This window comes from Salmo trutta, chromosome 36 (genome assembly GCF_901001165.1).
Source record: "Salmo trutta chromosome 36, fSalTru1.1, whole genome shotgun sequence".
Lineage (NCBI taxonomy): Eukaryota > Metazoa > Chordata > Actinopteri > Salmoniformes > Salmonidae > Salmo > Salmo trutta.
The window spans coordinates 28,321,729-28,334,309 of record NC_042992.1 but is presented as its reverse complement, the minus strand read 5'-3'; the positions used below and the strand labels follow the sequence as shown (position 1 = coordinate 28,334,309).

General features: G+C 40.7%; 1 protein-coding gene across 4 annotated transcripts in view; it reads left to right on the top strand.

Moving 5' to 3' along the window:
• LOC115175776 (rho guanine nucleotide exchange factor 2) overlaps positions 1-12,581 on the top strand; it is a 69,489-nt gene that overhangs the window by 21,881 nt on the left and 35,027 nt on the right. The gene's annotated exons all lie outside the window — the stretch shown is intronic.

The window sequence follows — 12,581 nt, the reverse complement described above, 5'->3', positions numbered from 1 at the left end:
GATTTATCTTTTACAGGCTGGTTTCTGTCTGACATGCCTAGTTATCATAACAATCTGCTTACCCAGTCTGCATGGTTACAGGCTACAGCAGGTGAGGCCTGTCTTCAAGGCTGAGTCTGTGTAACATTATGATTATGTGTAAAAGACCGGGACAAACCAGTCGACCAAACTGCCTGTGTATGTTTAAGACCGGTTCTTTCTTACAGATTCTGACGTCTAAAATGTAGGTTAGGAATCAGGGGCCTGATCAGCTGAGTCCTGAGACATGACTTCAACACAAGCTTGTGATAGAAAACTGGAGGGACTTTTTAAATGGGGTGGGACTGAGTTGTGTGGTGTGTGTTAGGGCTGTCCCCCCGTCCCCCCCAAAAAATAAACTATGTGTACTGATCTTGTCTGATGCTTAAGCACGCTGTTTGATTAAATAATTAAGACTCACAAAAGACTCAAGAGGGAGCCGGAGATCAAGATGGCCTAACCAGAGGAAATAAAACGGTTCCAGACCCCCCTCCTCCCACTGTTGCTGGCCTTCGCAGATTCTGCCCTTATGCTCCTGAAGTTGCTGCTAATAGGCTACACCATGGTTCGGCAACCTTTTCCATTTGGAGTGCCAATTTTCTACTGATCTGCGTGCCAGTTATGATTTTCATATACACATTTTCGTTGAGCTGTTTTCAATTTCATTTATAATAGTCTTTATGTCAAAATCACTGTCGTGGTTCTAAATTCTATCTAGATAAAAATGATACAAATCTTAACCTTTCATTGCCAACTATGTAAAAATAGCCTACATAAAGCCAACAAATAAAAACATTGCAGCCTGCAGGTAGAACATTTTCTGATTTAAAAATAAATGTCCTATAAATCACATTGGCTATGCAAGGCCTGTCTGCAACAAACTTGAAACATTGTATCAACTGTCTAGCCTGAAGCTTGTGCTAGCAAACTTGCAACATTGTATAAAATATTCTGGGGCCTCAGTTTCCTGCCCAGTGAGGTCGGGACAGACACAGTTGTAGGCTTTGTGTGCAAGGGATAAGAATTCATCAGTTATTTTATGTTTCCTCAGGATCAGAGCATTACATTTTTCCCTTTCATGCCAAGTGGTTATCGAAAGGGAGAGAGCTGGAAATATTTTTCAAATACATCGAACTTTTGTAATTCTCAATGGATTCTAAAAACAGACTTTGTTTACTTAGTTTGAGGAGAAGAAAAATCTACTTTGAGTAGCTCCACAGTTCATTAGTGGTGGTGAGTTAAGACGATCAGACATCCCCAAATGGGCACATTTATAGGTCTACATTTGTGTGCAGGCCAGGTAGCCTTGGCCTACTTCTATATACGTATTCAGGTGCGCATCCTTAACATTTGATAGGAGCGCTCCAAACAAAAGACAATGAATAAATTGACAAAACTCGTAAATGGAATGAAATAAACCAAAACTTATTTCTCACAAGTGTAGCATAGGTTGTTAGCTCTGCAAAAAATCTGTCCACTCTGACAAAGAGAACGGTAAACGACTGTAATAATAATATATTGAATGCATTATCAGAAAATACCGTAACCAAACAAACATTGTAATGTAATGGGGAATTGATAGACACTAACAATCAAAGAGCAAACAATTCACACAATGAAGTTATGAAACAATGAATGCGCACGAAATGGCATGAGAGGGCGCATTCTGGAGGGAGAAGTGCCTTGTGCAGCTTAGCCACACTCCCATCCTTCTTGGACCGTGGCATCCCCGTGGCCTCCTCGATGGATTAGTCCACTGTGACGGGTGTAAATCAGATGGTGTCTCGTGTATTATATTTGTGACTGCTAGACTCAAAAAAATCTAAATGGGGTCAGCCCTAGACATAGTATTATGAAGGAATGTAAACAGAAGTTCACAATGTGCAAGTGTGAATGTAAGTACATTTAATGTTGTAATGTTTTGCATAGTAATTGAATGTGTGTACAGTATTTTCAACTGCTTCAACTCTTTTCATGACTTACTGATTTCTATTAATATGGGTTTTGAAGAGAACCTTAAAGCCTTAATGTTTTACTCCGGCATCTGTCTGCTCCCTTAGTGGGGAAAGCTATAAACCAGACTTAAACTGAAATGAAACCTGCCTCACAGATTTTCATTAAACACTCTAAAACAACAGAGGAGTGTCCTGTAAGCATGCTCCAATTAGCCGGCCTAGATAATTTCAAGTTAAAACTAAGTTGTTGGCTATAAAAAGCAGTTGAAACTAGTTGCAATGACTTCTTTATGACATCTTTCGTGACATCCTGGCCAGGTTGTATAGGTTATTATCAATTAACGTCACAATCTGTATCGAAGGGCAGCCTCTGGTCTCTGATTCAGGAAGACTTCTACACTAAACTTAGTCACCTCTGACCTCCACTTCAGTTAATCCTCCAAGTGGCAGTTGTGGCAGAAACACCTAACCGGGATCTAGAGGTCCCACGAAAGTCAACTAATAAAGGCTTTATAGAACATTCATGAAGTCTTTATAAGCACTACATATTTTGCTTCAAGACAAATACCCATGGATCAGTCAGTCAAATAATAACTATTTGCCACGCTTACCATAGTTTCCCATTCCCTCAGTTGCAGTACAGTAATTGAGTAAAAGCAATTTTTAAACCTTTTCGGAATCGAAAACCAACATTTGTGTTTCTTATTGGACCAGGTCCAGGTAATCCCTCCTCGGTTTGGTGCCCAATAAACACAACCAATTCTTTCCTGTAGGCCCCTAACACTTCATAATCATACCCACTTTAGTACAGCAGTAGCCATTTAATGAAAAGTATTTGAAAAGCATTGGTATCACGGCACCAGGGTGTATAGATCTGCTAGCTTTTATAGGGTGTGTGTTTTTGTTTTAAGATCAAGCCAACATCTGGAACATGCTAATGATTACAAGCCACTGATTACGTCAATTGAGTGTCAGCTAATTAAGCCTCGTTTGGAGTTAAATTGTGACACTTGCGTGACTGGTTTTGGAGAAACGCTTTAATGTGTGTGTGCATTCATGCATGTGTGCTTTTTACAAGTATCTTGTTGTTAAGGCACAAAGCAGGGGCCATTTCATGCTGATCTAATAAGCTAAACACATGCACACAGACATTAACATACAGTATGTAATACAACTAAGGTCATTACCATCTGCTCCTGTACAACCAATAATATCATCATACTGTTCAGTAGCTGCCGATGTTTGTTTGAGTTGGACATCTCTAGTAGACGTTCCTTTGTGATAGGTGTTCACTGTTTATTTGCTTCGTGTAGAAATGTTGAGAGGTTGACTGTAGGGAGCAGAAATCCCTTGAAGATGTAACACATCTGTACAACATTTATTAGGGCTTGAGTGTTTTTTTTATCTTCGCTCTTCATGTGTGTGTCTGTTTATGCGAAAGTATGTGCGCGTGTGTGCATACAGTGCCTTCAGAAAGTATTCATACCCCTTGACTTATTTCCCCCCCCAAAACATTTTTGTTACAGCCTGAAGTCAGTTTTTATTTTCGCACCCATCTACACACAATACCGCATAATGCCAGTGAAAGCATGTTTTTAGGAATTTTTGCAAGTTTATTGAAAATTAAATACAGATATCTAATTTACATAAGTATTCACACCCCTAAGTCAATACATGTTTGGCAGCGATTAAATCAAATTTTATTTGACTTGCACCGAATACAACATGTTTAGACCTTACAGTGAAATGCTTACTTACAAGTCCTTAACCAACAATGCAGTTTTAAGAAAAATACCTAAAAGAAAATAAATAAAGTAACAAATAATTAAAGAGCAGCAGCAAAATAACAATAGTGAGGCAATATACAGGGGGTACCGGTACAGAGTCAATGTGTGGGGGCACCGGTTAGTCGAGGTAATTGAGGTAATATACACGTGGGTAGAGTTATTAAAGTGACTTATGCATAGATAATAACAGAGTAGCAGCAGTGTAAAAGAGTCTTTCTGGGTAAATCTCTGAGCTTCGCACACCTGGATTGTACAATCTTTGTAAATTATTATTTAAACAATTCTTTAAGCTCTGTCAAGTTGGTTGTTCATTGCTAGACATCAATTTTCAACTCTTGCCATAGGTTTTCAAGCAGATTTATGTCAAAACTAGGCCACTCAGGAACATTTAACGTTGTCTTGGTAAGCAACTCATGTTATTTTGGTGAATTTGTCTCCCAGTTGACAAAACCAGGTTTTCCTCCAAGACACTTGTCAAACTGGTTCCACAGAGTGCTGAGTGTCTGCAGGTTTTCGCACCTCCCTTGTACTTGATTGATGTATTAAGGCCTCTAATTAGTGAAAGAACTCCCCTCACCTGGTTGTCTAGGTCTTAACTTGAAACTTAAAACCTGCAGACACAATGCCCTCCATGGAATGAGTTTGACACTCCTGCTCTATGATTTTGCCTGTGCTTAGCTCTTCCGTTTCTTTTATCCTAAAAAAACTCCCTAGTCCTTGCCGATGACTAGCATACCCATAACATGATGCAGCCACCATCAGGCTTGAAAATATGAAGAGTGGTAGTCCGTGACGTGTTGGATTTGCCCCAAACATAACGCTTTGTATTCAGGACATGAAGTTAATTTATTTTGCCACATCTTTTGCAGTTTTACTTTAGTGCCTTATTGCTAAGAAGATGCATGTTTTTGAATATTGTTTATTCTGTACAGGCTTCCTTTTCACTCTGCCATTTAGGTTGTTATTGTGGAGTAACTACAATGTTGTTGATTCATCCTCAGTTTTCTCACAGCCTTTAAACTCGAACTGTTTCAAAGTCACCATTTCCTCTCCGGCAAATGCATTAGGAAGGATGCCTGTGTCTTTGTAGTGACTGGATCTATTGATACACCATACAAAGTGTAATTAATAACTTCACCATGTTCAAAGGGATATTCAATGTCTGCTTTTATTTTACCCATCTACCAATAGGTGCCCTTCTTTGTGAGGCATTGAAAAACCTCCCTGGCCTTTTGTGTTTTGATCTGTGTTTGAATTTTTTTTTAAATAATGTATTTAACCTTTATTTAACTAGGCAAGTCAGTTAAGAACAAATTCTTATTTACAATGACGGCCAAACCCGGACAGCGCTGGGCCAATTATGCGCTGCCCTATGGGACTCCCACTCACGGCCAGGTGTGATACAGCCTGGATTTGAAACAGGGTGTCTGTAGTGATGCATCTACCACTGAGATGCAGTGCCTTAGACCGCTGTGCCACTCAGGAGCCCAATTCACTGCTCGACTGAGGGACCTTACAAATAATTGTATGTGTGGGGTACAGAGATGAGGTAGACATTCAGCAATCATGTTAAACACTTATAGTCCATCCACTTGTTAAGCACATTTTTACTCCTGGACTTATTTAGGCTTGCCATAAAAGGGGTTGAATACTTATTGAGTCAAGACATTTCAGCTTTTCATTTGTAATTAATATGTAAAAAAAAATCTAAAGACATTATTCAATTTTGACATTATGGGGTATTGTGTGTAGGCCAGTGACACAAAAGCTCAATTTATTATATTTTAAATTCAGGCTGTAACACAACAAAATGTGGAAAAAGTCACAGGGTGTGAAGAATTTCTGAAGGCAGTGTGCGTTTGTGTGTATCCATGTGTCCATACATCTGTGTGTTTGAGAGAGGGAAAGTATTGTGTATGAATTCACTATAGGTGAGTATGCGATGTGTGGGTATATCACAATGTGTGTCATAGAGTGAGTCAGTGCACCATCCACTCAAGTAGATGTTTTGCAGGTACAGTCGTCCACCCCTCGCCCCCTCCTCTCTCCTGTAGCCTCCTTCTCCTATCCTCTGTTCTGTCATATTTCTGGATTGCAACAGAGAACAAATGTAAGTCTAATTCAAACAAGCTACTCACAATAACATTGCTCTCTGCTGTTACATTATCACTTTATGAAACACATTCAAACAAACATACCTATGTGGTTATTTTGTCCTGGTCACCCTGTGCTGGGCTGAATGACAGGGTTTGTGGGTAAAGTCTCTCAGCACCTGGTCATTATCTCAACGGAGCAGGAGCATATCTGTCCATGGAGACACCTCCGCGCTGCTGACTCAAAATACACACACATACTTGCATTGGTTTTCACACATTCACACACATTTCTCCACAAAGCGGTCTGGCTCTGCAGCGGAGCGGTAACCCACAGCAACGCTCTGGTTTCATGCCGACCAAAATTCACCAGAGCTGTGGAGGGAGAGGACTAATAGAGGCAGCACAGTCAAACGTGTCACTCTGTCAGTGTCTGCCACCACCCATTAACATGTCCTTCAAAATCAAGAGGACCCTTTCCCTCCCACGCAGACTCCCTAAGATGAAGCCTTTTTAAAAGACGACAGTACAGAGCCCATGGGTGAGTGGTAATGCTCCCGTCTCTTGACATGTATGTGTATAACCCCGAAAACTGGGGTTCAATCCCTATGTCCTTCAGGAGGCTGACATACACTGAGTATACAACATATTAAGAATACCTATTCTTTCCATAACATAGACTGACCAGGTGAAAGCTATGATCCCTTATTGATGTAAATTGTTAGATCCACTTCAATCAGTGTAGGTGAAGGGGAGGAGACAAGTTTAAGATTTTTTTTAGGCCTTAAGACAGTTGAGACGAATTGTGTATGTTAATCAAATCAATCACATTTATTTATAAAGCCCTTTTTACATCAGCCAATGTCATAAAGTGCTGTACAGAAACCTAGCCTAAAACCCCAAACAGCAAGCAATGCAGATGTAGAAGCACGGTGGCTAGGAAAAACTCCCTAGAAAGGTCAGAACCTAGGAAGAAATTTACAGAGGAACCAGGCTCTGAGGGGTGGCCAGTACTCTTCTGGCTGTACCGGGTGGAGATTACAACAGTACATGGCCGAGATGTTCTAATGTTCATAGATGACCATCAGGGTCAGATAATAATAATCACAGTGGTTGTAGAGGGTGCAACAGGACAGCAACTCCAGGAGTAAATGTCTGTTGTCTTTTCATAGCCAATCATTCAGAGTTGGAGACTCAGGTGTGGTAGAGTGAGCGGGTCCAAAACAGCAGGTCCGGGACATGGTAGCACATCCGGTGAACAGGTCAGGGTTCCATAGCCGCAGGCAGAACAGTTGAAACTGGAGCAGCAGCATGACCAGGTGGACTGGGGGAAGCAAGGAGTCATCAGGCCAGGTAGACCTGAGGCATGGTCCTAGGGCTCAGGGAGGGAGAGCGAGAGGGGGAGTGACTTAAATTAACACCGGATAAGACAAGAGAAAAACTTTAGATATAAGACTGACCCTAGCCCCCCGACGCATAAATACTGGAGCCTGAGATGGGAGGGGTCAGGAGACACTGGCCCTGTCCGACGACAGGGCCAAACAGGCAGGATATAACCCCACCCACTTTGCCAAAGCACAGCCCCCACACCACGAGAGGGATATCTTCAACCACCAACCTACTACCCTGAGACAAGGCAGAGTACAGCTCACGAAGATCTCCCCCACGGCACAAACCCTCCAGTGCCTTTCCGTTCACCTTCACACCCCTGGGCCAGACTACACTCAATCATAGGACTTACTGAAGAGCTGAGTCTTCAATAAAGACCGAGTCTGCGTCTCTCACATGGATAGGCAGACCATTCCATAAAAATTGAGCTCTATAGGAGAAAGTGCAGCCTTCAGCTGTTGCTTAGAAATTCTAGGGACAGTAGGGAGGCCTGCGTCTTGTGACCATAGCGTACGTGTAGGTATGTACGGCAGGACCAATAACGGAAAGATGGGTAGGAGCAAGCCCATGTAATGCTTTGTAGGTTAGCAGTAAAACCTTAATCATCCCTAGCCTTAACAGGAAGCTAGTGTAAAGATGCTAGCACTGGATTAATATGATCACAGTTTTTGGTTCTAGTTAAGATTCTAGCAGCCGTGTTTAGCACTAACTGAAGTTTATTTAGTGCTTTATCCGGGTAGCCGGAACGTAGAGCATTGCAGTAGTCTAATTTAGAAGTGACAAAAGCATGGATGAATTTTTCTGCATCATTTTTGGACAGAAATGTCCTGATTTTTGCAACGTTACAAAGGTGGAAAAAAACTGTCCTGGAAATATTCTTGATATGTTCGTCAAAAGAGAGATCAGGGTCCAGAGTAATGCCGAGGTCCTTCAGTTTTTTTTTTTAGATGACTGTACAACCATCAAGATTAATTGTCAGATCCAACAGAAGATCTCTTTGTTTCTTGGGACCTAGAACTAGCATCTCTGTTTTCTCCTAGTTTTTAAAAGTAAAACATTTGCCGCCATCCACTTCCTTATGTCTGAAACACAGGCTTCCAGGGAGGGCAATTTTGGGGCTTCACCATGTTTCATCGAAATGTACAGCTCTGTATTGTCCGCATAGCAGTGGAAGTTAACATTATGTTTCCGAATGACATAAAGAGGTAAAATATATAGTGAAAACAATAGTGGTCCTAAAATGGAACCTTGAGGAACAACGGAATGTACAGTTGATTTGTCGGAAGACAAACCATCCACAGAGACAAAGTGATATCTTTACGACAGATAAGATCTAAATCAGGCCAGAACTTGTCCGTGTAGACCAATTTGGGTTTCCAATCTCGCCAAAAGAATGTGGTGATTGATGGTATCAAATGCAGCACTAAGGTCTAGGAGTACGAGTACAGATGCAGAGCCTTGGTCTGATGCCATTAAAAGGTAATTTACCACCTTCACGAGTGCAGTCTCAGTGCTATGATGGGATCTAAAACCAGACTAGAGGTCGACCGATTAATCGCAATGGGCGATTAATTAGGGCCGAATTCAAGTTTTCATAACAATCGGTAATCGGTATTTTTGGCCACCGATTTGCCGATAAATGTATTTATTTATTTTAACTTTTTTTTTGTAATTTTTATTTTTTACCTTTTTTATTTAACTAGGCAAGTCAGATTAAGAACACATTCTTATTTTGAATGACGGCCTAGGAACGGGGGTTAACTGCCTGTTCAGGGGGGATTCGTTTTTGCAACCTTCCGGTTACAAGTCCAACGCTCTAACCACCTGCCTTACATTGCACTCCACGAGGAGCCTGCATGGCAGGCTGACTACCTGTTAAGCGATTGCAGCAAGAAGCCAAGGTAAGTTGCTAGCTAGCATTAAACTTATAAAAAACGATCAATCATAACATAATCACTAGTTAACTACACATGGTGATTGATATTACTAGTTTATCTAACGTGTCCTGCGTTGCATATAATCAATGCGGTGACTGTTAATTTCTCATGGAATCACAGCCTATTTCGACAAACGGGTGATGATTTAACAAGCGCATTAGCGAAAAAAGCACTGTTGCACCAATGTACCTAACCATAAACATCAATGCCTTTCTTTAAAATCAATACACAAGTATATATTTTTAAACCTGCATATTTAGTTCATATTGCCTGCTAACATGAATTTGTGTCACTTTTCTAGCGTTCCGTGCAAGCAGTCAGGGTATATACAGCAGTTTGGGCCGCCTGGCTCATTGCGGACTGTGTGAAGTCCATTTATTCCTAACAAAGGCCGTAATTAATTTGTCAGAATTGTACATAATTATGACATAACATTGAAGGTTGTGCAATGTAACAGGAATATTTAGACTTAGGGATGCCACTCGTTAGATAAAATACGGAACACTTCCGTATTTCACTGAAATAATTAACGTTTCGTTTTCGAAATGATAGTTTCCGGATTCGACCATATTAATGACCAAAGGCTCGTATTTCTGTGTGTTACTATGTTATAATTAAGTCTATGATTTGATAGAGCAGTCTGACTGAGCGATGGTAGGCAGCAGCAGGCTCGTAAGCATTCATTCAAACAGCACCTTTGTGCGATTTGCCAGCAGCTCTTCGCAATTCTTCAAGCATTGCGCTGTTTATGACTTTAAGCCTATCAACTCCCAAGATTAGGCTGGTGTAACCGATGTGAAATGGCTAGCTAGTTAGCGGGTGCGCGCTAATAGCGTTTCAAACGTCACTCGCTCTGAGACTTGGAGTAGTTGTTCCCCTTGCTCTACATGGGTAACGCTGCTTCGAGGGTGGCTGTTGTCGATGTGTTCCTGGTTCGAGTCCAGGTAGGAGCGAGGAGAGGGATGGAAGCTATACTGTTACACTGGCAATACTAAAGTGCCTATAAGAACATCCAATAGTCAAAGGTATATGAAATACAAATCGTAGAGAGAGAGAAATAGTCCTATAATTCCTATAATAACTACAACCTAAAACTTCTTACCTGGGAATATTGAAGACTCATGTTAAAAGGAACCACCAGCTTTCATATGTTCTCATGTTCTGAGCAAGGAACTTAAATGTTAGCTTTTTTACATGGCACATATTGCACTTTTACTTTCTTCTCCAACACTTTGTTTTTGCATTATTTAAACCAAATTGAACATGTTTCATTATTTATTTGAGGCTAAATTGATAGTATTTATGTATTATATTAAGTTAAAATAAGTGTTCATTCAGTATTGTTGTAATTGTCATTATTACAAATATATATATATATATATATATATGAAATGGCTGATTTAATCGGCATCGGCTTTTTTTGGTCCTCCAATAATCGGTACCGGCATTGAAAAATCATAATCGGTCGACCTCTAAACCAGACTGAAGCGTTTCGTATACATTGTTTGTCTTCAGGAAGGCAGCTTTTTAAACATGTTTTGAGAGGAATGGTAGTGTAGCCTAGTGGTTAGAGTGTTGGACAAGTAACCGAAAGGTTGCAAGATCGAATCCCCGAGCTGACAAGGTACAAATCTGTCGTTCTGCCCCTGAACAAGGCACTGTTCCTAGGCCGTCATTGAAAATAAGAATTTGTTCTTAACTGACTTGCCTAGTAAAATAAAATTTAAAAAAATATTCAATATAGGCTGAATCGTTTTTTTATATTTTCTGTGTCAAGGTTAGGCTTTTTCAAGAGAGGCTTTATTACTGCCACTTTTAGTCGGGGGATAGGGGGCCATTTATTATGTTCAACATAGGAGGGCCAAGCACAGGAAGCAGATCTTTCAGTAGTTTAGTTGGAATAGGGTCCAGTATGCAGCTTGACGGTTTAGAGGCCAAGACTATTTTCATCAATGTGTCAAGAGATATAGTATTAAAACACTTGAGTGTCTCCCTTGATCCTAGGTCCTGACAGTGTTGTGCACACTCAGGACAACTGAGCTTTGGAGAAATACGCAGATTTAAAGAGGAGTCCATAATTTGCTTTCTAATGATCATGATCTTTTCGTTAAAGAAGTTTGTGAATTTATCACTGCTGAAGTGAAAGCCATCCTCTCTTGGGGAATGCTGGTTTTTAGTTAGCTTTGCAACAGTATCAAAAATTAATTTTGGATTGTTCTTATTTTCCTCAATTAAGTTGGAAAATAGGATGATCGAGCAGCGGTGAGGGCTCTTCGATACTGCACAGTACTGTCTTTCCAAGCTAGTCGGAAGACTTCCAGTTTGGTGTAGCTCCAATTCCGTTCCAATTTTCTGGAAGCTTGCTTCAGTGCTCAGGTATTTTCTGTATACCAGGGAGCTAGTTTCTTATGACAAATGTTTTTTGTTTGTGTACCTTTCAGAGGGTGAATGGGCAGGACAAAATATTTAATTGACTTTGAACAGGATATGGTAGTAGGTGCCAGGCGCACCGGTTTGTGTCAAGAACTGTAACGCTGCTGGGTTTTTCACACTTAAGTTTCCCGTGTTTATCAAGAATGGTCCACTACCCATAGGACATCTAGACATCCACTCCTTAAAAAAAAATCCTGACCAAAGTTTCACATCTTCATCTAATCATCAAAAATATGTCTGTACTTATTTGTAACCAGATGGTCTTCTCAATCACAAAACTAGTTTCCAACCAGAAAATTGTCATTAAGATATCATGTGCCAAATTTTGCACACTGGGATGGGAATCTGATGGAGAGAGGGTAGGAGAAAGGTAGAGAGCGACTGAGGGAGTCAAATACACCTTAAAACCAATATGTTTTGCCTACTTTTCTTTATATCTGAAAGCTATTGCTGGCCACAAAGCCTGTACTTTTATTTCCGCCAACCGACCTAGTCACGATTGCGGTAAAGTTCTGCATACGGCTTAGTATGAACAATGCCGTGAATCTTATGGGAAATACGTAAGAGTCAGCGCTGAAACTGCTGTGTTGTGGGCGGGCTTCCACACAATCTGTCCTCTTTAACTCCCACCCTTCTAATGGGCTAATATATTGATCATTAGCCAGGAGAGCGATTGGGGGAGAGATGGACAGAGGGGTACAGTTAAATGTAAACAGCTGAGAGAATGGAGAGATGCCATGAGATGGATACAGTTGAGAGAACCGAAAGAAGGAATGAAGAAAAGTGCTTCCTCACCTTTTGAAAGGTACTGTATAAAAGCTATAACAGACTGAAGTCCCGATTCACCAATAGCCCTATTTGTCATTTTTCAAACACTTCTCAAACAAATTGTGTCATTGTGTCAAAGGACTTCATGACAAGTAGCGCTAGTCAGTTAAATACTCCCTTTGTTTGTTGGGTGTTAGCTAA